Below are 14,995 nucleotides of genomic sequence, written 5' to 3'. Positions count from 1 at the left end.
GCCCGAATATCAATATATGTATAATTTTCCAATTTTACAAAGTATAGACTAAGTCCTTTGGAAACCCCAAATTATACTTAGCCAAATTTCCAACTTCGGCAAACTCGGTTTCCCAGCTCGTCAACACCTCCACACGGTCGCCACACGACTCTCCAACCCGTTGTTCACCTCGTCGCACGTCTTCGCCGGTTCATTCTTCGTTTGGTCGCAAACGCCAAAACCGTGTATACCTACCCACACGCAGTCCCGCTTGCCAACTCTTGACAAACACCCAAATCATATGAACAGCACGTAGTACCGCCTGCCCAACTCCACGACCTCCGGTTTCAACCTTCGTTCACATCTCATGCACACTTACACGATGGGCAGGTGCTCACCCGAGCCACCAAGACACCCTCGCCAAGTCTCGGCACAAACGACACCTCCGCACGATCACCCCGGGCACACCTTGCCCAACGTCTTCACCCTTCACCGTGAGCGTTTTCTCCAAGTGCGATTTACCAAGGAGAGCGCATGAGCTATGCGCCTTACTCTCCTCTAAACTGCGCACAAGACAACGCTTCCCTTAGAGCGAAGATCAAATGAATCGAAGTGAGTGAGTTTGAATGCTCCAAACGCAAACATATATAGTCTTCTTTGTGTGTGGGTGGGCTGCCCAGCCGACTGCCCACACACCCCATACACACATCCATTTGGCGCCTTTGTAACATCAACCTTGCCCTCCATCGTTGGTCGGCCAACTCCTATCGCAAACGCTCCATACATGTGTACAAGCCAACGCCCAACACTTAGTTGCTCACTAAATGTTCGTTGCATCTCGTCGCAAGGTTGCAACCGCAGCTCGCATAACCGGTCGTTGCACTGTCGTGCACAACCGCCCGTTGCACAACTGCGTTTGCCCGTGCACGCGCCCGGGTCGCCTGCGCCCAACCGCATCGCACATCTCCGGAGGCCCTACAACGTCCCTATGGAGAGAAAAACTACCCTCCCACATTGTGGAGAGCAAAACTACCCTCCCACATCCTCATGACTCGGTAAATCTAGAGTTAAAATGAATCTAGGTTGGTTCTACTTGCAATTGCTCGTCTCCAAGTATCAAGAAAAGAATTCACCCATGCCAAATTCACTAATTCTCATTATCAAAATGTAATTTGAATAAATAAGTAGTACATGCATACATGAATTCCATAAAGATATAACTGTGTTACATAAAAATTATAATAATTCGTTTTTTAATTAATATAGTAAAGATTAAAATCTGAATATTCTTTTTTCTATTATTATAAAAATTAAACATTTTTTAATAACGAAAAACAGATTTTTTTTAATGGAATAAAAAGGTGATTAATAATTACTTAAAAATGATAAAAATAAGGAAAAATACAAGATTTAGAAACTACAGTATTAGCACAGCAACGCATAGGAGAAGTTCAGGTGGTGGGCATAGTCGGCTTAGGCGAAGTCGGCAAGACAACTTTGGCAAAAGAGTTTTTCAATCGAAACCGTTCAGAGGATAGAAAATCCTACTTTTTATCAGATGTAAGAGGAAATGCAAGAATCTCATTACATTCGCTGCAGAGTAAACTTTTGAAGGGTCTTTTTGGTGTTGATGCGCAAATAGACAACATTCATGAAGGTATAGAGATTGTTAGACAATTTCTCTCATCTTCTAAAATATTTTTAGTTTTAGATGACATAGATCATGTGAAACAGGTAGATGCCCTTTTACCGGCTATAAATGTCTTACATAAGGATGAAGGTGTCCTAAAGAGGTCAAGGGTGAAAGAGTCATTCATGTATAGGTTAACAGACCTTCCTTACCAACATTCGCAAGAGCTCTTTTGCTCATATGCCTTCTGTCACCCATATCCACACCCGGGATTTGAGGATCTGGTAAATAAGTTTCTAACGGCATGTGATGGATTGCCCCTATCGTTAGTAGTGTTTGGGGCACTTCTCTCTGGAAATAACGACAAATCTTATTGGGAGGCCATGCTTGGCCAATTAGAACTTCCCAATGAGATAAAAGTTAAATTAAAAATTAGTTATGATGAACTTGGCAATGAGGAACGACAGATATTTTTAGATATAGCCTATTTTTTCATAGGAAAAAACAAAAATAGTGCCATAACAGTATGGAACGGGTAGGTTGGGGTTTAAAAATTTACAGCTCAAATGCCTTGCAAAAGTAGACGATAAAGATGTTATACATATGCATGATCACCTCCGTGATTTGGGAAGAGAGATTGCAGAGACTGAATTTCCGCGCCGTCTTTGGCATCCCACCGGGAACATTAATGATTGGCTGCACCAGCAATCATCTGTAAGTCCTCAACCATTCAAACTTTTAACATAGTTATATTTTTTCCATAGAAATCTGTACATAGTTCTCAACTTCTCCATCGGTTTACATTTTCAAAATAATTAAATTTAACCATAGCAAGCATCCGCATGAACAGGGTATAATGGAAGCACGTGGAATCATAATGCTTCCTCAAGGGGATGGAAGCATCGAACGATTGGAGAGGAGGTCACAAATGTTGGCATGGTTCCAATGGTGGAGTCACCAAATGTTGGGGAACCGCGTGATATTGAAGCTTCGCAATACACTGTCCAATAAACGTTATCGTTTTCATGGTTTTGATGTCATGAATTTGCAACTTGTTGAGATTGAAGAGGATCTGCTGGATCGTATTTTGCGGGTGCGCTGGCCAAATCTCATTTGGCTTTCCTGGCGTGATTTTCCCTACAAGTACTTACCTTGGTGGATTACAATTAAGAATTTAAGGGTTTTGAGAGTGGAGGGGGGTGTATTGGAAACATTATGGCAAGGCAAATGGTAGGTAAATCTAAATTGTTTAAGTTAAAGTGTGCGATCATTAGCTATTGATATTGTATAATAGGGTATCCAATGATTTCTAACGGTTTTCCTCATGAGAATCATATATATCTTTCTAGAACCTCCACAGATTGGACCTGTCTAGTTGCTTTGAATTGGAAAGGCTGCCAGATTCCTTCGGCAGCTTGACGAACCTCCATAGGTTGAACCTGAGTTGGTGCACTCAATTAGAGAGGCTGCCAGATTCCTTTAGCAGCTTGATGAACCTCCATAGATTGGACATGTTTGATTGCTTTGAATTGGAGACGCTGCCAGATTCCTTCGGCAGCTTGACGAACCTCCACAGGTTGAACCTGAGTTGGTGCACTCGATTGGAGAGGCTGCTAGATTCCTTCGACAGCTTGACGAACCTCCACAGGTTGAACCTGAGTTGGTGCATGAAATTGGAGAGGCTACCAGATTCCTTCGTGTAACACCCTACGGCTGGCGAGTTGCCCAGATGTGCCCACCCGCCAAACGAAGTAGCGAAACGCGCGAAGTTAAGAGGCAACCGAGGGCAAGACAGCGAATGTGGATGAGTTGGTTGCCTTATATTTATACACGGGTGAGAGGAGACTTGCATTGTGGGCTGACCGGGCAAGGATGGCAAACATGGCAAGTCAAGGTGGGGCGGTCCCGTGCCATGGGCGGGCTGACCTGCACTTTGGGCGGAGTTTGACAAAAGAACGCGTCAGTTGGAGGTTGAACGGAAGGTCGGCCGGGTGGCACGACCCCCGTTCCACACCATATATATTAGCGGTGGAAACTTGGCAAACAAAGGCAATTCAGACATCGCTCATCATCAAAGAGGAAGTGCGAAGGTGGAGTAAGGCCGCAGCAATGAGCGTAGGTCATGCACCCGCTTGCCGGGCAGCTCTACATGGTTGGCACGACACTTGAACATGACACTTTTCCTCCGTACCACAATCGGGTTGGGTTGTTTCATTCACCGATCACATCACCATGGTCTCGCCATACCATCCATATTTGGGGTAATGCTACCGATCCATCGCATCAGTGTCGCCATATGTTCAAGAGAAGTCGTTCAGAAAGAGTTAACCGGGTCCCATCCACTGCCATACATTATCCTTCATCCATTCATGACCGCCACCCTGAATCATATGTCACAGATCGTTTTCACCTCCATTAAAATCATTAGCTCCGTTCCGTGTCACTAATGTGGGATTCATCAAGGCCCTCCTTTGACGGATCGCTTCTTGTCGACATCAGCTCATTATCCAAGAAATTGATCTAGGAACAACCCCTTCAGTACTTTGAAGCTTGCATGCCTCAATGGCAAGTTTCTCACTTCGGGCGACAGGTATACATCAATGACCTTCGACCAGAAGATTTTGCGTGGTGTTCGACGCCAAGTCCCTTATTCACACCACGTGAATTGTACTGCAGTACCTTGAGGGTCATTATCATTATCGGTGATTCCTCTCGCGCTTGTTAACGGTTTACATCATTGACCGGTAATCAAGCGATGTCTTTCCATGTTCGACTTCAGCGCAATTCTCACATGGATCGACTTGTACTTAGAGTGAAGATCGAACGATTTTGAAGACCCCGGATCTAGTTTCATCCATCCGGGCTACGATATATATTCAGGAAAGATAAAGACATTTGACATGTACATCATTGCAGCGGATGATCATCCTACTCAAAGGATGATAATTTCGCCAAAATTATCAGTCTACCATCAGACGGTCATCTGTTCTATGTACAAAAATGAATTTATAAAGCTGAGGATGGGAATGCCCGCCTTAGCTAGATCATGAAAGCAGTATGAATCATAATGTATTGTATTGTATCTTACTACAGGTCTCCTCCCAGCAAATGGATGAACTTCGGACCCTCCTGGATAAAGCATTTCACCCGATAAACGGCCTCATACTTTAGGGGGCAACTGTTATAGACATTTTTGTGCCTTACAACATTGAGCATGAAATGTCCATAATCTAAGGGATCCAAAGTCCCTAAACATGTTGTTCCTACCCCTAGAGGAACAAGGCTAACTAACCACATCAATTCACAAAAGTTCTCCACCTGAAACCACTCAAAAACAAGTCAATTCAGGATCATGTCAACTGCTCCACTGAGCATCTGCGCTGAATGTCAACTGCTACACTGGCTACCTGCGTTGAATGTCAACTCCAACACTAGCTACCTGCGCTGAGCGAGTTTGGACAAGTGGCAGGCTCATTCCTCAATGTGTCAATGCTCAGGAAGCTTCCAAAATGACACTTGCCTCAGGGAATTCGACTGGTGATGAGTAAGAGGTTCCAAATCTCCAAGTGGAAGCAAGAACCTCCAAGTGGACTCAAGAACTGAGAGAGGGAGAGGACACTAGTCAGATCTCAAGCTGACTCATCCTCTCTCCAAAATAACTATATATAGATCTCTCCTCCATGAGATCTAGGGAGACTGGAATTTTGTTATTGCAAAGAATTGCTGTTGGTTTGAGACTGGAAACATTGGGTGCTTAATGCTTTGAAGGGAGCTGAAGAAGGAATTCCATTCTGCTGGGAAGGAGATGCTGGATTGGAGCCCTCTGGGTTGTATCTCTTCCTGAACCTTGTTATCAATCAATAAAGCTATCTTGGTTTTCTCCTATATACTGGTGTATTTGTATGATTGCATTAGTGTATTTGATTTACTTCTAATCCTGAATCATTTATGAATATGAATATCTGCCTTTGTGTTGTGTTCTTCTCTTGTCGCAAGTAGACGTTCTCTTGTCACAGGTAGCTGTTCTCTTGTGATCTCGTGGGAATCAAGTAGTTGTTCTCTTGAGCAAGCGAGGAGGCAAGTAGCTGTGAACACCCAAAGAGAAGAGGATCTAGATCGAGGGACAAACGGAAGACAACGGTAAGTCTATCGATCTCCCCTCTTTCACATTTCATAAAGGAAGAAACCAGAATAGCTGTATCTGTTTGTTGCTAAGGCACTGTCACACCTTAGGTGGATAGGATCGTCCTGCATAGGAATTTTTCCCCACAACAAATTGGCGACTCCGCTGGGGAGAATTTGTTTATTCATTTCATTTGTGTTTCAGTCATTTGTTTACTTCATAGACTTGACAACAACAATCGAACTGCATCTTTCCCGGATGCAAAATAGAAAGTTGCTGCTTTGATCCAGTTGCTGGACTTGTCTATGATCTAAACAATGGATCCACAAATGATTTGATGATCCTTGTGATAGTCTTTAGTACCCTCTCAAAGCATCCCTTTGATTATACCTTGCTTGTGTTTCTGATTTGGCCTGAAACTGTTGATTTTTGAGAAATTTGTGACCCAGAACCCAGGGGAAACGAGAGTTTCTCCTTCAGCGCAACTGCTGTGAAGGCAGTCTGCATTTCAACGCAGGTCCCGTGAGGGCTACTTGCGCTGAATGTCAAATCCTCAGTGTTGAGGTTGCACTGAACCAGTTAGGCCTTGTGCAGCTGGGGTTCTCTGCTCTCTGTTGCCCTGTTTTGATCTCTATTTTTTGCAGCCTTTAACCAGCATAGGTACCAGTCAGATAACTCCTTTTCTTTGCTTAGATTTCGCCTCCTTTTGTACAAAAATACTGTGAATGTTTTTATGTGTTTGTGGCGTCCTTTACAGTTTTCCTTTGCATGAGTAAAGTAGTCATCCTGTAGCCTTTGATTCAGATCTGATTGATTGTGATCTTAGAAGAGAGTTCATTGGCTGTTTGCAGATTGATTATAGATTTACTTTTGCTTATTGGTTTGAATTTGTCTCTTTTAAGTGTCAAAACAAGTCTTTATTTCGAAAATCGTTAAGTAGTGTAATCTCTTCTATCTTCTCTGATTTCGAAAAAGTGAACTTGTTTGTATTGATCATTTTAAAAGCAAATTCAAAGTTGTACAAAAAGCTTTCTTTGTAGGCATTAATACTAAGAAAGCGGAAAACAAACACCCGCATTGTGCATTTTGAATTTGATAGTTTGCATGTTGGATTTAGGAAAAGTGCATTAGAGTGTGCTGATTGCTCTTTGAGAAAAGATGGTGTTTTTCTTTTCCCTTAGTAGCTAGGATTTTCAAAGTTGAAAAGATAATAAAGCTTGCTTATCATCTTTAGACTGCATTTAGGAATTTGTATCATACATCTCGTGGTGAACCTTGAAAGGCAAACTTTAAAAAGATCAACCTAAAATAAACTCAATGAACCTAACAACGCTTTGTAACATAACGCACAACATAGAGCTCTAGGCTAGAGACGTGTTCCGGCGTCGTTAAGCCTAGTGACTGTCGATCTCGTGGAAGGTGGGTGATTCCTCCTGAGGGACGATAGCGCTAGTACGGATTGTGCTCCCACGTACCGTCACGCATATATTGGGAGACCCCTATAGGCATATATCTTTTATCCTTAGGAAGCCGTGTCGGCCGCCCTACTGATCGCAATGCAGTGAACACAACATTCACGAAGATCGACCGCCCGTACCCTAAAAAGTATTCTGCGGTTTTGCGAAAAGTTTGGCACACCCTCTGCCTAGAACTCCAGAGCAGTTTCTTTTGGCCTTTTTCAGACTCTATAACAGAAAAAGTCCATCCGAGCATTTGTCACTTCGGGCTCGTTAAAACATCGAAGGAGACTAGAGTCATCTTTAGCTTTTTCTCGACTCTTTAAAAGTGAAAAAGCAAGTTGTGTCTAAAGCGTCTAATAAAATTCATTCAATTTGGAAACACCAATTTCCCCTTTTTGTATTTTGGTTGATCGAGTAATCTGCAATCGTGGAAGAAAGTCAATTGAAACCCCGTCGTTCGCGGAGGCTTACGAGTCAACCGTCTTTGTCTCCGGAATCGAAAATAGTACGGACAAAGCGAACTCGTTTAACCGATTCAAAATCTCCTATCAAAGTTAGAACAAGTGTTCCAACCACATCTGAGATTCCGGTTACTCCAAACATTTCTGGAAACCCTGCCTCTATAGAAGAAGTTCAACCGCCACAGAGGGACAGTAATACTGATCCTAGTCTGGGGGCAAATACTTGCGTTACTGAACCAGTTCCATCTGTAACCGGTTTAGAGAGTCTTGCTCCCCAAACAACTGTCGCTGTCGATTCAACCCCTTCTTCGGCACCAGAAATATTTTACGGACCTGACGGTCTTCCTCTTCCACCGGGTTTGATTGCGATAGAGGAAGTTGTAGAGGATCCGCAAGCAAGTACTCCAACCCATTTTGGAGTCGGGGTCACTCTATTTCCTTCATCAGAAGTTAATCCACCACAAGTGGAAGTTCTTGTAGAATCGCTAGGCAATCTATTGGATAGACTCAAAATGTCTGAACAACCGTCAACATCTAGGACTGTGTCGAACGACACAGCGACAGCAGAAGCACCTGCCGTCACTCCGACAATGTTTGCCGGCATACCATCTGTCCCGACTAGCTCGCAACCGCTAGGAGTCCACCAAGGGACTATTTCGACAATGTGGTCTGTTCCAGTTTGTTCATCTGGAATAATATCCGGCAACTCTTATGTTGAGACTCGCCAGATTGATCCTTTTGGAGGTCAGTTTGGGCAATCCAGTCCCCAAGGACAAACAATCCCCTTGAGTTCCGGATTGCTACCGTATGGGGGGCAGTATGCCCTTTCATTACCCCCTCCGGGAGGGTATCCATACGGGAGTTCACAACAGTATTCAGGTTATACTGGAATTACATCGAGTGGTTGGGTACCTATGATACGTCAACAACCAAGGGTTGTATATTCTATGCAATAGTGTGTACCTATGACGAACATCCTGACCACACCGGCTATTGTAACAGTGTCACAAGTTCAAGCGATGCCTGTAGCATGTCAACCTCAGATTTCTCAGGTTGTAATGCAACAGCCCCTTGACCATGGGTCACAACCACAATCGCCAACTGGCGGGGTGACACAGGTCCAAACGGGTACAATTACCCCACACCTTGGTCCAACGGTTAGCATAGCGCAACAGAACATGGCTTCACAACCGTGGCTGGTGCAATACCAACAACCACAATTCCAGCAAGTGTACCAAGGTTCCGAGCAGCAGATCTTTGCGAACAGTGGACAACCGTATATTCAAAACGGTCAAAACCAACCACTTTACAGTGGTCAAGTCCACCAACCGTATCAGTCATACCAACATCAATTACATTCTACTGGTATGCAAAGGCCCACTGCTCAAGCGATTCCATCGTACCCTGGTTATGCTTCACCTAACCTGAATCAACAGTTGCCATTTGTGGCAACTTTAGAGTTACCCGATTTACACCGGTTAACCAACGATCCGATTGCTTACGCCCCTTGGTGGCCTGCGATTCCTCACAAACTTCCATCTGACATTCCTAAAATCAATGGAAATCCAGGTGAAGACCCATCAAATCACGTGATGACTTTTCATCTGTGGTGTTCATCGAACACCCTAAATGATGATTCGATAAGGCTTCACCTTTTCCAGAGGACGTTAACGGGTCCAGTGGCAAAATGGTATATTGAATTACCTAGAGCCTCGTTTGACAATTTTAGCTCCCTAGCCACGACTTTCTTAACCCATTTTCAATTATCGATAAGGTATGAAACAGAAACTGAAATATTAACCAACTTCAAGCAGACAACTGCCACTCATATATCTGATCATATACATGAGTGGCGTCGTCGACATAGGATGGTGAAAACATACGTTCCCGATCAGCTGTTAGCTGAATGGTTTATAAAGTCTTTACTTCCGGCTATAACAGAAGATGTGGCAAAGGGAGGAGTCGTAACAGAGGAGCAAGTTATTGCTCGTGCACAATATCTAGACTTAGTTTATACTCAGTCTGGCACGCTCTACGACAAAATACCTAACGCCCCTAGACCGGAATTCTCAATTCCTCCTCCTCCTAAATCCAATAGTGACTCTCATGCCGGCGATGGCGTGATTGGCACGGCAAACGCGAAATCGACAAAGGCTTCGTCTAAGAAAGCCCGTAAGAATTCGGATCAAAATGCAAAAGATGAAATTCTTGCTTCGGAAGTAAATGCCGTATCAACAGATAAAGGCAAAGAAACCAATCAACCAGGAAGCAAGAAGAAACAAAACAAAGGGAAGAAGAAGAAACAGGGTGAGTCATCTCCTGGAAAAACTTCTTCAAACCCTCCTGGGAAAGGGAAACAAAATTATCCATGTCAAATATGTGACGAGGAGGATCACTGGACAAAGAATTGTCCATACAAAGCTGAGTTGAAGAGGTTCTTTAAAAGTTCGCAAACCTCAGCTGTGTTAACTGATCCATTTCCCAACCCAGGTCAAAATCTGGTTGATAGTGGAAATGCTTCCCCGTCGCAAGTGCTTATGTTGTCGATTTCAAAACAGCAGAATGATGCTTTGATTTCGACAAGGAACAAAGATTACGGAAATCCGCAACTGTCGAACGACAAAGGTAAAGATCAACCAAGTAGTTCGACAACAACTTCGACAGAAGTTGTACCGCCCATCATTCCTGAATTAACAATAAAACCGCCAAAGGGAGTAGTACACAAGTCGACATTTAATCCTCGCGCCAGAGCGGCGCAGCATTATAACGTAGTGGAAGATTTCGCCCAATCGCCATCCGCTATGTCAACTCTTGAAGTATTACAAAATTGCCCATCCCAAAGGCAGGCTTTGTTATCGGCTATTGGTGGGGTTGATCCTAAGGATTCCAATCTTGTATCCTTTGATCACAAAGGATACGATCCTCACTTACCAGCTCAACTAGCTTTCCTTATTCAAGTGAAATCCCTCAACAAAACTGTTCACCGAACAATTATTGACGAGGGGGCATCTACATGTATTATGTCGATGAGTTGCTGGAAAACTTTAGGATCTCCAACATTGTCGCGATCTTCGACGACATTAAAAGCTTTCGACGGAAGGACTTATACCCCGTACGGTATCCTAAATAACTTGAAGGTTGAACTAGGAGGAAAAACAGTGGAAATTGATGTTGAGGTCATCAATGGGAATCTTGACTATAACATCCTACTGGGAAGACCATGGATATATGCCATGGCGGTTGTAGTGTCAACTTATTTTAGGAAGATCGTCTTCCCTTTCCAAGGAGGGATTACGGTCGTCGACCAACAAAACTTCCTCCCTAATGGTTCACAAGTTACAGGAAGCATTCCCATGATCCATGAGAGCAACCATTCGCTTCAAGATATCGGAGTAGGCCTACTGAAAGACCCCACAATGATGGGAACTTTTGCACTTCCACCTCCTATATACATAGGAAATATAGCATTAGTAGCAACCTGCAACATGATATCTTCCACGAAGGTCGCAAAAGACGATGTCGACATGGATCATGCAATGGTTTTGCCCCCAAGCCCTATAGAAATATTGTAGCAATCAATGTTTCGGGCATGGGAGGCAAACCCAAATCAACGCTCGTCAAGCGTTTGGGTAGATAGGTCTAGAGAATATGGTACCCCATTAGATCCTTGGTCGAAAGTACATGGGACTGACGAAGGAATTCTACAATCAATGTTGATTGAGGGGGCACCATGGAATGATTGCCACCATCGTTCCCTTCTTCAGGAATATGAAGAAGATACTCAACATGACCTTTATCACCCTTCAGTTTTTGAATTCCTATCAAATACTGTAAATACGGTGGATTCCGAGCGAAACTTATCCAATATTGAAGAGACTATAGCCATAAATATCTCGACTAAAACAAATGTTGTAGAGAATATTTATGTCGGCAAAGGTTGTTCCCCTTCAGAACTGGAAATATATAACGCTCTTTTTCGCGAATTCAGAGATGTCTTTGCTTGGTCATATGATGAAATGCCAGGCATTGACTCGAGTATCGTTGAACATGAAATTAAAATGTATCCTGATGTCAAACCAGTAAGACAACGGCTTCGGCAGGTGCACCCCAAGAAAGCCGCTGCCATTAAGGCGGAAGTTGAAAAACTTCTCCATGCTGGATTCATCTACCCGGTTCCTCTAACCGATTGGGTATCGAATATTGTCCCTGTTATGAAGAAACAAGGGACAATTAGAGTGTGTGTCGATTATAGGGATGTAAATCAAGCTTGTCCGAAGGACAACTACCCTACACCCTTCATCGACCAGATAATTGATGAATGCACCGGATGTGAAATATTTTCATTTATGGATGGATTTTCGGGTATAATCAAATAAATATCCGCCCACAGGACCAGTCAAAGACTGCATTCATCTGTCCGTGGGGCACGTTCGCTTATCGAAAATTACTCTTTGGTTTAAAGAACACAGGGGCGACGTTTCAGAGGGCAATGAATTATGCCTTCCATGAGATCAAGAACATCATTCAACCATATCTCGACGACCTTCCGGCTCATTCGCGAAAGCGGACTGATCATCCGCAGCATTTAAGGGCGATATTTCTACGTTACCGACACTACAAGATAAGACTCAATCTGCACAAATGTGTGTTTTGCGTCAGTTCTGGTCGTTTACTTGGCTTTGTAGTCTCTAAGGATGGGATTCGTCTCGACCCTTGCAAGGTTTAGGCAATCATTAATTTGCCTCCACCTTCAAATTTGCTTCAGATTCAGAAACTCCAAGGGAAAGCAAACTTTCTGAGGAGGTTCATCCCAATTACGCAGAACTTGCTAAAGGTTATACTCGTCTTTTGAAAAAGGATGTACCTTTTGTTTGGGATCAGGTGGCGCAAGCTTCCTTTGATGCTCTGAAAGATTCTCTAGTAAAAGCATCATTAATGTATGCCCCAGACTATCAAAGAGATTTTAACCTGTATCTGGCTGCAGCAGATACGACCATTGCGATGGTTTTAGTTCAAGAAGTCGATGGAATTAAACACCCTATATATTATTTAAGTAAAAACTTAAATGATACAGAAAGTAAATATTCTTATGTTGAAAAACTAGCGCTTGCAGCTGTTCAAGCGATTCAAAGGTTTCGACATTATGTCCTCTTTCGGAAAACTACCATTTTATCAGATTGCAACCCCATGACGTATATACTGTCGCGACAGTTGCTGGGGGGAAAATATTCAAAATGGATAGCGATCCTTCAAGAGTTTGATCTGGAATTTGTAAAATCCAAATCAAAGAAAGCTCTAGTTTTCGCATAATTATTATGCGATCTCCCATCGTCGTCCAATGATGAAACCTCTGAAGAATCAATCGTGGACGAGAGTTTGTTTCTGATATCTACAAGCGATGAGTGGTATGGAGATATCATAATTTATCTCCAAACCCAAAAATTCAGGCCTAACACCTCTCACTCAGAACAGAAACGTATACGATACCAAGCGAAAGACTACATGATCGTCGGTGATACGCTTTACCGACGTGGTATCGATACAGTCCTGAGGTGGTGCCTTACCCATGAAGAGGCCGAAAAAGCCCTGAATGAGTGTCATTCAGACGCATGTGGGGGGCATCAATCTGGATATGCAACAACACAAAAAATATTAGGAGCAGGATACTTCTGGCCAACCATGTTCAAAGATTGCATAATCGCAGTCAGAAGTTTCCATGCTTGTCAAATTTTTGATAACAAAACCAGAAGACCACCCACACCTTTACAGCCAATAGTTGCTGTTGGGCCTTTCGCCAAATAGGGCATCGATTTCATGCAATGTAACGCCACATCGACCGGGGGGAATGGGTATATTATAGTCGCTGTTGACTATTTTACCAAATGGGCCGAGGCGATGCCTACATTGGATAACACTGGTGAAACAGCTGCCCTTTTATTTTTCAATCATGTAGTCGCCAGGTTCGGCATACCACAAGCTATAGTTACAGATCATGGATCGCATTTTCGCAATCTCATGATGGTTGAATTAGCTGCCAAGCTAGGGCTATCTCACGACAGCTCTACCCCGTATTATCCGCAAGCCAACGGACAAGTCGAAGCAATCAACAAGGTCCTGAAGCGTATGTTGCAAAGGATGATCGGGGTTCACAAAAGAAGGTGGCACCTAATCCTGTACTCAGCCTTGTGGGCTTACTGAACATCGGTAAAGAATGCGACTGGGTTCACACCTTTCCAACTGGTGTATGGCCTGGAGGCAGTCTTACCAGTCCAGTGTGAAATTTCGTCTCTTAAACTCGCAATTGATCTCCTCCCCGGAACTTCAGAAGAAGAGGCACGTTTCTTGGAATTAATCCAATTAGATGAAACCCATCATGACACCGTGTTGGCTAACGAAGCCCATAAGAAACGAGTCAAGGCGCAGTTCGACAAAAATGTCAAACCCCGTGTCTTCTCAGAAGGTGACTTGTTCTTGCTTTACGACCAAGAATCCGATAAATTGGGAGCAGGTAAATTTAATTCCTTATGGATGGGCCCCTATATTTTTAAACGAGTGTTAGCAAAAGGAGCCTACGAGTTAATGGATTATGACGGAATTCCACTGGCGCAACCCCGCAACGGGTTGTACCTCAAGCGTTACTATGCTTAAATAGTAACCTGTATGCTTTTGTTGTATTTTGTTTTCGCTAAAGTGTTTGTTTTGGTCGAGTGATCCACCTTTTTACATTTATTGCAGATGTCGAACCTTCTGGAGACATGTGTTGGATATGCCGACGGAGCGAGTCGTAGTTCGCGGAACCTATCCTCCGCAGCCTGGGCCATTTTTGATCCAAGCGGCGAGTTAGTAAGTTTCAGAGGTGTGTGTATTAGGCAATCAACGATAACATCGCTGAGTATAGCGCGTTGATAGAACTACTCTCTGATGCCATCACCCATGGTATACGCTGACTAATTGTCAGGCTAGACTCACAACTCGTAATACTACAACTCAATGGTATATATTCTGTCCGTAATCCAGCTATTTATCGTATGTTTCTAAGGGTTAAGATTTTGGAAAGACAGTTTGATTCAATTCAATACCAGCATATTTCCAGAAACTTGAACACATTAACCAACTCATTAGCAAACTATGTGTTAGATAGACATTTGCGACATTTATAAAAAGAGACACATCATCAATGATTGTACATATGGATCATTTAACTCAACCAAAATAAAACTCAAAAATCAAAATATATATAAGTTGTTTATCGTTCATGCATAATGTTCTGTAACCAAGACAAAATCGGTCATATGACCCAAAAACTCAAAAGTGCTAGGGGGCACCCTAGCCTAATGATGCT

Source organism: Pinus tabuliformis, chromosome 2_1, assembly GCF_031772625.1.
Source record: "Pinus tabuliformis cultivar Carrire ecotype Pingquan chromosome 2_1, CPIR1, whole genome shotgun sequence".
Taxonomy (NCBI): domain Eukaryota; kingdom Viridiplantae; phylum Streptophyta; class Pinopsida; order Pinales; family Pinaceae; genus Pinus; species Pinus tabuliformis.
This window is presented reverse-complemented; position numbering follows the sequence as displayed.